Below are 13,101 nucleotides of genomic sequence, written 5' to 3' on the forward strand. Positions count from 1 at the left end.
GTGACTCAGCATTCAGATATATGAGCCTATGGGGGCCATTCTTAATTAAAACACTACAGTCCTCGGTGATCTGTGAGCCTCAGCCTAGTGTCCCCCAAATGTTCAATAATCTCCCTATAGAATCAAGCCTTTAACTCATGGGCCTTTGGGAGACAGTCATGATCCAAACCACAATACAAAGGATAGAAGAATAAAAGTGCAGATGTGCTTGGGGAACAGCGCAGGTCAATACTTTTCTTCTTAATCTTTTATTCTAGTAGTTTTCTAATTAGTAGGCTCTAATACTAGTGAAGGAATGCTTCAGCATCACAATAGATGACCTTGCCAGCAAGAGTAAATGCAAGCAGGCAAAGCCAAAAGCTGCATTCTTTCATATCTTTCTATATAGGCTCTCACCAGAAAGTGTGGCCTAGATTTAAGATTGGGTATTATGACCTCAAATGATCCAATCAAGAAAAATTCATTATGGGTGTGCCTAACATATACATATATACACATATATATGCACATACACATATAATATATAATATAAATCATATATATATTACAAATATATAAAAACATATAATACATTACATATATATCATTATAACATCTCCCTTTTAATGCAGAGAGAGATGTCTATTCTTTGACTCCCATTTGTTTCCTAGTCTTCTCACACATACTCTCTAATCTGGGTCTCTGCTGAGTCCCAGTACACTTTGCTTTATCACTGAGTGCTCTTAGCTTATGACTTACCCTACCATTCAGTAGGACAAGCTATTTGAAGACAAAAATGCTCATCTTTTTCTGTTAAAAAATCTCCAAAATTCTGTGAGGCTTAGGTATATCTGTAATGCCCATTGGTTTGAACTGAATGTAAGCCTCTCGGGATCTATACTCCCAGTGAGCCACGTGTTCAGGGTGATTACTCAGAGAGTGTTGACCTGCACAAAATTCCACAAATAATTTTATTATTGAAATGGTTTTTCAGGTGTAAATGACTCACACAATGCAGAGATGCTCTGTTGTAACATGGCTGTAGACGAGCCAGCTCACTAATTCAACAGGAAAGCTGAGTGCCAAAGCCCCAGTGTTAGTGGTGTCTTAGTGGTGAAGAAGCTAAGGAAGGAACGAGGCTGAGTTCAAGTCAATTACCTGTCCGCTCCTCCTCCTACCTTCTGAGCTCTCAGGCAGGCGACATGAACTAGAAAGGACTTTTGGATTGGCTAACTTTGTGGGGAGATTGAACTAACTGGTAAGGAGCTCATTCATTGTCACATACACATTGATCCACTGTGACAAAGGCTGGGGAAGACATGGGGTAGTGGGTTAGACTTTCATCCAAATGTTAATCATGTGATTGTAGCTATCTGAGACTCGGAGCATGACTGCACTGGAGTCCGAGGGCCCTGCAGGTCAATCACACTGGTGTGAAGTCCTTATGGAGATTTCTAATCTGATTGCTTGCCTTATTAAAGTGAGATCTGGAGACAGAGGGATAAAGACATGGAGTTATAGGGAGAATATCATTCGAATATCATATCACTTTCATTTCTTATGATAAAACACTACGACCAAGAGCAACTTGGAAAGGAAACGGCTTATTTGTCTTATATTACCACATCACAGGAGCTCAAAGCAGGAACCCAGAGGCAAGAAATGTAGCAGAGACTCTGGAGAAATGCTGCTTTCTAGCTTACTTGTACAGCTCAGGACTACTGTCCCTGCTATGGCACCATCTGCATGGACTGAACCCTCCCACATCAATAATCACTCAAGAAAATGCCCACAGACATGTACATGGGCCAATATAATGGGGTGGCCAATTGCAGCTATCTCTCTCAAGTGGTGAACATAATTCACGCCAAACTGACAAACAAACAAACAAACAGCAGAAACATGAGAACTTCTCCTCCAAACTAGGGAAAGAAACCTGGAGTGCAGGCCTCCCTTGGAGCACACTCAAAGAACCAACTCACCTGATCGTGGTCTTCAACCTGCAGAGCAGTGAGTTTGTGAACTCCCCTGTGTGTGACATGTTGTTACTGTGGTTTGAGGAAACTAATCTATGAGATGAACAAAAGGTACGGGTTTTCTCAAGCCACAGATGACAACTCAAAAGGTAGACAGAAGTAAACCAGATCAATAGAACACGGGAAACAGACTCATGGGAGAGGAAAGGCTCTGTGAAAAGACACAATCCAACTTTGCCATCACATTGAGCTATGGAGGGCAAGCTGCTGCCAACCAGGTAAAGGAAGGCACTACTTAGTGTAGGCTGGGGTGGGGATTCCGAATAAGACCTTGCTCAGACACCTACCCCCTAGATCCCAGGGAATAGTTAAAACACCAGCTGCCCTAAGCGTTGGAACATTTTAAAGGAAGGGATAGAAATACCATTTCTTGATCCATTTCAAATGGAGTGGCAGAAAACACTCTAATGTTTAGTTCAGAGAGTCCTGCCCTGGCAGGCAGTGTCTAGTTGATTTAATCTGCTTCTCTTTATTTCTTCTCTTATAAACTCTCCATCATTTTCCTTTGACAGCTGAAGGGGCTCTTATGCCCCCCCCCCCCGTAGACATGACCTTTCTCTATTAAACTGATCACCCAGGGATAAGAAATTCTGACCCTTAAAATAAAATGTGATGACATTTAAAGCAAAATCCAAATTCTTTGGGAATTTTCACATTCTAGGGGAGGGATAATTGTGTTAAGAAGTTAGACCTGAGTTGAATTTGTTGTTTGGCAACCTGACAGGCTCGTCCTCCTTTCCCTGTAGCATTATTTGGCAGCCCAGATGTGGAAGAGCAGGCGCCATCCCTTTAGAAGGTTTCAGAAGCCATCCTGCTTTTCTCGTTGAAGATCACAGTGCTGATAGTTGATTCAGTTGGCATATAAGTCACCTTAGATGCAGCCTTCCTAAAATTCAACACCCCAAATCTTGGGTGCTCACATTTCAGATGATTGATCTTCAGAATCTGGGAAATGTGTCAAATGGTTTCAGTGAGCCAAAATGCTTGCTTTTGTTTTGATTTTCTGCAAACTGCCTGAGAATGGCTAAAGTTTGGAGCCACTGATGGTCTTTTTTCCCCATGTGCTACTGAGTATGGTTTGTTGGTAACTCTGAGCTGTCTAGACATAGGTATCTATCTGGATTGCAGCCAAGGTCATGCTGGGCAAGTCAGCCAAGTTGGAGTGAATGAACAGGCCCTCACTCCAAACTCTGAGATCCCAGCTGAGCAGCTAGGTAGACAGGGAAGCGCCGGTCCATGCCCTTTCCCGTTTCGCCACCCAGAACTTTCTTCTCTGTCTCATTGGCCAGAATGTACTACTAGTGTGTCTCCTTCAGTAACAGCAGCTCTCTCTATTCCCCCATTTGTTGGCTGTCATCTGCCTTTAAATCTGGAAACAGATTTCCATTTGAGCTTAGTTTTACTTTTTTTTTTTCATTTAGACTTTATGAGTGATATTTTTACACCTGCTTCTGGGAGCACATCACTCTGAAAAACACATTTGGGGATGAGTCCTGTGATCTTACACCTTGCTGGTTTGTGTCCCAGTGTCTGTGTCACCAGCCTCAGGGCAAGCTTGAGATCTTTCTGAAACTCAAGTGGCACATTGTGAGAATAGATTGGTTAGGTGGCTGGTGGTCCAGGATCCCTGAGCATTGGTAGAAATGTGCAAGGAGGATGGTGTCCGACTCTTGTCTAAAGCAAAGTCTCCAGCTGTATGTACTTTAGGCAGCAATGGAGGACTGCATGAACTGGAGTCAATAATTGGCAGACTGAGGCAAGGAGATGTCTGAATTGGATGCTAGCTTGGGCTACAAACTGAGAGCAAGTTTCAAAAAATTAAAAAATGAGACAAATTTTGCTTGAGGAGGACCTATATAAGGTAGAAAGCAACAATGGACTGATGAGCTCTTCCCTCACCCCACCCGGTGTTTTACACACACACACACACACACACACACACACACACACACACACACACACGAGAGAGAGAGAGAGAGAGAGGAGAGAGAGAGAGAGAGAGACAGAGAGAGAGAGAGAGAGAGAGACAGACAGACAGACAGACAGACAGAGACAGAGTGAGAGAGAGAAAGACACAAGAGAGAGGGTTTTAGTATTAAAATAAAGTAAACAAAGTCCTTGGGAACAGTATTTAACAGGATACTGTGATGTCAACTTGATTTGCTACGAGTAGCTCCTGAGTTTTCAGCTTCTCCAGTGTGAAAGCAGTCATTGTTAGATTACCCAGATCATATTGTGTAAGATAATCAAATACAGGCCCTTTAAATATGCATCTAATCTGTCCATTCTGTTCTTGAGAATTCTAATACTGATGCTAAAAGCCAACAATAGTCAAGATAACCAACATTTTTATTATAGGATTTTGTATGTATAATCAGTGTGTATGTGTGTGCATGATATGTGTGTGGTCACACATGAAGGTGTACACATGCTACAAAGTGCTGTGGAAGTCAGCACAAGATGTGTGTCCTTGCCTCCCCCATATTCTGAGGAAATCTTTCTATACTGCTTTAGGTACAATATTTTTTAGAAGAACTAAACTAAATAAAAAATATAAGATAGACAGAACATTAAAAATGTGTTGATTTTTCTTTACTTCAACTTTCCATATAGTTCAGCACATGGTCAGACCTGACTTCATGTTAATCTAATTTAAATTTATAAATGCATTCAAATGATGAAGACTGAAATCATTGATCTCTACTACTGTAATCTTGAATTCTCCTTCAACTCCAAGGAGACCACTCACTTTCTGTATTACTGGCTCTCTAGACACAAGCCATACAGATATTCATGTGTCATTTTATGCTACTTGTCCATCCCCTTTTTATTGTGCTCCTTGAGTGCCACTTCCCATAATGCCCTTTTGTGGCATTTACCTTGCTAGGGGAGACAACTACATTAGCCCTTACCCTGGTTCACTTTCCTTGTTTCCCGTTATCACTGATTAACTGCTGTCTACTAATATTATGTGGGAAGTCTTAAAAGTAACACTAAGGTATTTTGAAACAGAGACTACATTCTCACAGTTTATAAATGTGGTTATAATTGCCCTCTTTTATTTGTAGTAGTAATTGTTCATTTCTTACTGCACTTGATTTATAAGTTAACCTTTATCATAGATTTGTATGTATAAGAAAGACCCCGATGTCTGTTGGTACTGCCCATGGTTTCAGAAGTCCACTGGAGATCTCTATGATGCCCCTGAGCACAAGAAAGAACTGTTGTATATTGTTTTCTTTGAACTAATATTATTTTATCAGCTTCTATGCAGTGTTTGGTTTTCAGCAATATTTTTAAGACCTGATTCAAACATACCTTGCTCTACCTTTGAAGATTTATAAAGCCTCAAACTTGACAAACCCTACACAAACTCATTACTGTCACTGCTCCAAGCCTCCAAATCAGAGCCATCACTAGTTACACAGGAGTCCTGTGGGGGCCTGAGATTGGCCTGACCCTCCTGCTCTCTCTCACACACATCCCTTTTAAGTGGTCATCTTCATGGCCTTCCCATTCTCACTGGAGCTTTCCCTCAGGCAACGTCTGCTTTCTTTTGAAAGTCTGGGGCCTCCTTCCCATCTCAGGTAGCCTATTGCACTGCAGGCTGAGGGGCCCCTTGAAAGGACAAGTTGGAAACATTACCCCCCACTGGTTAACTCTCTCTTTCATAGTTAGAGTTGTAGATTATTAAATATCTTCCGGTGACTGATCATACTTCAGAGCAACAGAGTAGACACTGGGGTGATACCTCAGTGAATGGGAAAGAGTACTTTTAATAACTGACATGTACCTACTGTCTAAGGCTAACTACAGTTAAACTATCTCCAAATCTAGTGTTACGATGTCTCAGATACAACCCAAGGCCATAAGAATCCCATAGTTAGAGGGCCAGAAGTTCAGTTATGATGGACCCATCTACCTACTGGACCATCAGTTTCTAATTACTCTTCCTAATTTACTATTGATAACCTATCATGGCTTGTTAAGAGGATGCAAGATCTTCTACTTGAGGAAGGAGGTGGACTGACTTGATATGTTATGCTCAACTCTCTATATGAATTTTTAACAGTTTGATGATGGTTGATATTTGGTGCCACTGCTTTTCAGTATACTGTGCCATGCTATAGATCAGAACTATATCTCAGCTCTCCAAAAAAAATAATCATGTTTCACCTGCATCCCAATATTTTATATAAGTCCCAATAGATACATATGGGACAAGGTAGGTTCTAAGCAGCATATTTAAGCATCAGAAACACTTTCAGCATTTCTCTACCCATTTGCATGACAAATGGCCCATGAACATCAGTTGGCACGAGCAAGAATTTCAGAGCTGGACAGAGTAGACTAGATACCTGAACTTAGAGGAGAAGCCTGGGGCCTTAACCAATAGTAAGCACCTCACAGGTCTTGTATAAATGAATATGAGGGCCCATTTAAAAAAAAAGTTGGCTACAGGAAAATTTTCTGAGCTGTCATCCATGAAAAATTAATCCCCAGTCAGAAGCATAATGAACCCAGGGTGTTTCTGGTAGTGATAGCCCATGTTGCATCGTGTAACTTAATTGCAGCCTGTGGTCTGTACATAGCATATATGCACTTTGCCCCACATACACATGCCACCATAGCACAAACACACACCACTAATGAATGCTGCCTCAGACATGCTGGCGGAGATCCCAGACTGTTGCATGTTCTTCCTCTCCGTCCAAAGTTCTCTGCTCTCCTATGAACACAGGATTTAATTATACAGAACAAAGACTTTAGTATCTCCCTACACTCACTCCTCGGCATTTAAGTATCTAATTAGTATATTTTTGGACTGTATTGGATTACAATGTTTGATATTAAAATCGTTGTTGAGTTGGTGATTTGAATTTCATTTAAAAACTACTCGGTGAATTTTGTTTGGGATTAGATGAGAATCACCAACAACTTTTGAAATAATCCTAAAACACACACACACACACACAAACACACATACACAATCATTTTCATCACTGATGATCATTAAAAAGCAAAATGATAGTCAACTCTGAAAAGTAGGGCAGATTTTCTATATAAAGGGTAAGATTATATCTTGGACACTTTTTCCACTGTAAGGATAAATGTCCTTATGATAGTCATTAGTGTATATTTTATTTGTGGATCAATTTTATGTACCTATATACCTGTGGTTAAATGCAAGTTTCTCACTAGAAAGGAGTCTCAAGTGGAAGATTTTTAAGCATGCTACTTTAACCATCCGTAAGTGTATGTCTAGCCATCTCGCCCCACAGACCTGGCTTAAGTTTTACTTATGTTGTTGGGAAACTTCCTTGGGGGATTAAGAAAGTGATTTGGCATGGTGATAGAGACTTATTCCTAGTGATAGGGAAATGGCAGGAGGTAGAGCCATATATATATATATATATATATATATATATATATATATATATATATATATATTTTTTTTTTTTTCTGGGAGAGGAGATCCAGTTAATTGATTCTAAATTGCATCTCAATACCTACCACAGTTCTTAGCACATAATAGGTACTTAGCATATATCTGATGAATAACTTGGTAGAAGCCCTATACCCAAGCTGTAAACCTGGATGTTTTCATCTAAGTAAGATTTATTTTGATCACAGTTCAAATAGTGACATAAATTCTTCCTCTGTCTTCATTACAGTTGATCGTCAGTGAGTGCCTTTGAATCTGTACCAATCAATGTAGGTTACTGTAATTAAATTTCCCCTGTGAAAGAAACATACCGCTTTATGAAGGCCATAAAACATACAGAAAATGTCAGAAGTGGAAAAAGTGTCCAAGATCAGGATAATAAACTCTCCATGAACCTGCAAGTTCAGAGAGTAAGATATTCTAGACAACTGAATTTCAGTTAAGGAGATAAACAGGAAGTCCTGTGTTTCCATTCACAACAGGTATCTACTGCCTTGCTCTAAAAGAGGAAATATGAGGACATCCTATTGATGTTGAGGGTACAGTTGCACAACATGGGCTTTCTTCTAATCACCATGTCTTTAATATCTATGAAAGTTACTAACTACAGGATATAGCTGGATGTGGTCTGTCATGCCATGGGAAGGCTTGGGTATAATCAGTACATGTATTAGAAACACAAAGTGTGGGAAGTACAGATAAAGGCAGAATATTCCTATTGTGAAGTAGCTTTTATGTGATATTAGGTCAGCCTAATGTTTCAACTCCTAAATCATCCCTGTTGTTTTGTTTTTCATGCAGTACTGTGGTTTGGACATGGTTTGACTATGTCCCTAAGGTTTCATGCATTGGAAGCTTGGTCTTCAGGAATGGCAAGGTTGGGACATGGTTGGTCGAGTTGCTGAGAACATGTACTTCAGATGAGACTAATGACATTTTTATGGGATCCCAGTGTAATTTTGCTAGAGTGGATTTCTATACAAGAACAAGATTGGTCCCTCCATACTCTTTGGCTTCCCATCTGGCCTTGTGATTTCTCCCTCTCATATGTGTTCCTTCCATGATGTCATCAGCCATGGTATAATGAAGCCAAGTCAGCTACTACCAAAGGCTAATTAATGGTGTTACTATGAAAGCCTGGATTTTCTGTGTTTAAAAGTATGAGTTAAGTCCATCTTTCTTAGGCTGGCAGATAGCTCAGAGGACAAAAGTATTTGATGTGCCTCCAAAGCAGAATTCAATCTCCAAAACCCATGGTGTAAGAAGAGAAATGTCAGAGATAACATGACCCCTGGTTGAGGTCCCATGGCCAGACAAGAAGCAAACACAAGATGACTACCAGTCTGGTGCCAGAGGGCCCAGACAGGGAGCTAGCCTGAGATGATTACCAATCTGATGTTCTCCAGGCCCAGTCGCACAGATCATGCCCAAGATTGTCCCTTGCCCAGCACTAAACTGCATAGGTGGGGCATAGCACTCTTGAGATCACTCCTGAGACAACCCCAGGACTCTAGGCACCACTAAGAGAAGCAAGTAAGTGATTGAGAAATGGAAGAAAAAGAGGAGCATAAGGATGTGAGCACAATAAAGAGAGGCAGAACTAGAGACTTGAGGGTAGTGAGGAACAGCCCAATGACCATAGCTGGTGATGCTATCTAAGGCCATGGTGAGGTCCTGTAATGCCACTGAGAGCCATGTCTGCTCTGTGGGCCTGCAGAAGTGGAATCTGTTACCACTAAAGGCAAGGTAGATATCCCTGGGCTGGGGATCCCTGCTGTGCAGGGCCTTGTTGACCTCTGAGAGCTGTGCAGAACTGGCCACACCCCTCACTTAGGCATTGTGGAAGAGCTGGCCCTGAGGGCATGAGAGCAAGAGAGCTGACACTGCCTCTCATCAGGTGCAGTACTTGGGTGAGCAGCCCCTGCACATTGCCCAGGAAGAACAGAGCTGGCCCTGGTTGTGGGAGTTGCGAGTGAGTGAGCAGGCCTCAATGGGAGAGATGTCCATACCACTTGTCTGCCATTTGGTATCATGGACAAGGGAGAGATGCTCCTCCAAGCCCAGCACCTCTCATGACCTGAGGCAAACAGGAGAGCTAGTCCCATGGTCACTAGAGCAGGAGAACTGTCCCTGCCTCTCACCTGCTGTATCATTCAGGAGAACAGGCTCCTACACCTTGCCTGGGCAGCACCGTAGAGCTAGTCCTGATGATATAGGCATGGGTGAGCTGTCCCAAGGACATGAGAGTTGGAGAGTTGCCCTTAGACGCCCTTGCTGGCTGAGGCATTGGATAAAGTAGCCAGGACAGTGCTGGAGAGCTCAGTCCAGTGGTGGGGGTGTAGGAGAGCTAGCAGGTTGACCAGCTCAGATACCTCTTAAGTCCAGGGTTTTGACTTAGCCCACTCCAATATCTACCCCATCAATGAACTGCTGAAGTGTGTGAAGGTACTGACTGGTCCTTCAGATCCAAAGCTACAGAATTTCCAAGACACAGGGCAACAACAGGATATCTGAGCAGAGACCCAGTGAGGGGGAGAGTGTAACAGAATCTAGAGGCCTCAAACAGATAAACAGACAAGCAAAGAAGTGTGGACAAAAGGGTATATGTACTGTGGAAAACACTGTGATACACTACAGCTTTCACAATGAGATTTTTTTTTGTCTTTTGGGGGATAGGTTGCAAGAGCCAAGGAGTTGGGAGACAAGTGGGATTGGGGTGCCTGATGTTAAAAATCACAAAGAGTCAATGAAAGTTTAAAAAAATAAAGATGAGAACTGACTCTAACAAGTCCACATGCATGACTCTGCAAGCACACACACACACACACACACACCTCATACACAAACACACACACATCTCATACATACAGAATTCAAACAATTAAGAATAAATAGTGTAGTTTTTCTTTATAGATTAGATGAGTTGGTATTTTTTAATAGTCAAACTGGCATTCTGTCAGGGAAATACAGACAAATCTGTTGGATATGGTCTTAACTTACAAGATGATGGCACTCTGGTGGGCCAGGGTAATGTGGTTCTGGGTGGTGAATCTAGAGGTCAGGCCTTATCAAGTGTGAAGCCAGTAGCTCTGAGTTTTGGACAAGGGCTCCAGGCTCCAATTGGAAACAGCATCATGAAAGCTTTGACACAGAGAATTCTGTAGCTTTTAGCCATGTCCTACTGACAAGATTTGGCCAGGTATGTGTGTGGGCCCTAGGGACACCATATCACATGGCTCTTTGTCACAGTCATTCATTCCTCAAGTGTCTGTCCCCTTACCTGGGATCTGGAAAGGATAATACCTCTAATAAGCTCACGTGTGCCTTCACCAAACACCCAGCAAGAGGCAATAGAGTTGTTCTGAGGCACTGTTGGTTTTGTTTCAACTCATTTAACTCTGGGTCACACATTTCCGATTCTCTTGTATATGAAATCAGGGCAAATGAAGAGGAAGAAGTCAGGGAGAAATTGTGAGATTCACTTTGGGGCGCACTTTTGATATTAAGAATGTGAAAGCTGAACTTGGTTTTTCTAAGATTCATTTTGGAAAGGATGTAAATGGTTGAATCTCACATGCTCTTAGTTCATTGGAGGAAGTATTTTGAAAGAGGTTCCTCATATTGAAAGTGAGAAAGGATTAAAAGTATATTTTTTCAAATATTCTTTGGGCTATTTCAAACACTGTTGGCTCAATACCAGATTCTGAGTGGAAAGGGACACCTCTGGGCTCCAAAAACCTTCCATGAACATATCCCATGCCTGGATTTCTAATACCAATCTGCCCTGACTTTACTATTCATGTTCTACTCTTTGTTTTGGAGGAAGACCCTTTGTGCATCCGTCAAGAGGTCAATTCCAAGGAATCTCTTAGATTATGGGATGTAGGTGCTCATATTCCCTCTCGTTCCTGTTCATTGTCATGTTCTGGGCTAAGCATCTGCACAAGAATCAAGGGAGTGATCTAAGAACCTGGCAAATGACTAAGTTCAGTTGATCTGAAACCAATTATAGGATTTTTAAGTTTTCAACAGATCAGAGAGTAATGAAGGTCAGGTTCCTGCTGCTCATGCAGAGTGCCTGGTGTGTGTGGGTACCTTCCAGGCACTCATGAGCTGGACCTCAGAGGGCCTTTTTTTCCTGCCATTGCCCTAATCTGGGTGCTTCAGGATCCCTCTGATTCTGTGAGTGAGTATGATCCTCTTCCTCACGTCTACCTTCTATTTCCATTGGTAATGAACGTTGTTCTGCTTGCCTTCAACGCCTCCTTTCACATTGCTGCAAAGGAAGCCAGGAGGAGAAGATGAGTCACCTTTTCTTTCAAATCTCTCATAGCAGTTCTACACATTCTTAGATTACACCAAGCCAGGGATTTGATGTAGGCATCGAAGAAACTGAATCCATTTAAGACTGGAGGCTAGAGAGAGCATTGATTAGAAAAAAACTCTAGAATCCAAAGTGGATTCTCTACCTCTAAAGAGATACAGACTTCAGGCCACCAGTATGGCTCTTTTCATTGGGTTTAATTACTTTTACTCTTTTTTTTTCTCCTTTCACTGAACAAACTCTCCATAGAGGTTATTCAAGTTAATACTTGAAAGTGTGTGCAAAGTGCTGAGTTATTGAGGTTTACAAAATGACCAGTACTCATGTGACAGGAGCCGGACTCCAGATGGACTGTATCATGAACCTACATTTGTATCAAATGAATAAGCTCCCCGCCTAAGAGAGTAGGAGGAAGTACCACAGAGGAGAAAGTATTGGTCATCTCTTGCTTGTTTAATGGTTCTTGGCTGCATCTTACTCCAAGTCCTATCGCTCTTGGATGCTATCCTTTCTGAGAATAAGATGTAGCAAGGCGTAGACGGAGATGAGGTTGGGATGGGATCCAAGTGCCATTCTTTTGAAGTCTCTCTGGCTGAATTAGTTCTGGGATCAGGCAGGGAAATATAATAACTGAAGTGCAGAACTTTTCCATTTAACATAAACAAATTTAATTAGAAACTGTGGAGACACTGTTCTGGGCCAGATACTGGACCAGGTGCACGGGATATGGAGATGAAAGATGAGCAGTTTCTGTTCTCGGGAAGTTGGGAGTCTGAGATAGCTTCCAAGTATGGGTGTAATAAACTTATATGATAAATCACTTCACACTAGGGGTGGTATGTGGATTGAAGGAGGTGACAGAAAATAGCTGTGCCATTCTAGGCACTACACACTAACTCTGAGTACAACTGCAGCCTGCCACCCATTGATCCTGGAGGTTAGCCAACGAACAAAGTTGAGAGTCAAGTAGAAAAGATGACGGGGTAGCAAGTGTGAGAAGACAAGAGCAAAGCGAAGGAAAAGGTGAGGCAGACTAAAAGGCCAGAGATTCATAAAAGTGCAATGGATGGACTGAGGAAAGCCAGGTGGCTTTTTTTTTTTAATCATCATCTAGACCCTAGATGATTCTAAGGCAAAATAAGAAGAATAAAGATGATATAAATGTTCTTACAAAGTATTCTGAAAAGAAGAAACATCACTGAACAGGACTGTTACCCTCCCCAATAGCCTCCATGTGAAGCCACAGTAAGATGTTGGCTGTCTATAAGCCAGAGAGAGTCTTCAGCAGAAACTGGTAAGTGGCACTTTGATCCAAG

This window comes from Grammomys surdaster, unplaced genomic scaffold (genome assembly GCF_004785775.1).
Source record: "Grammomys surdaster isolate TR1022 unplaced genomic scaffold, NIH_TR_1.0 140, whole genome shotgun sequence".
Taxonomy (NCBI): Eukaryota; Metazoa; Chordata; class Mammalia; order Rodentia; family Muridae; genus Grammomys; species Grammomys surdaster.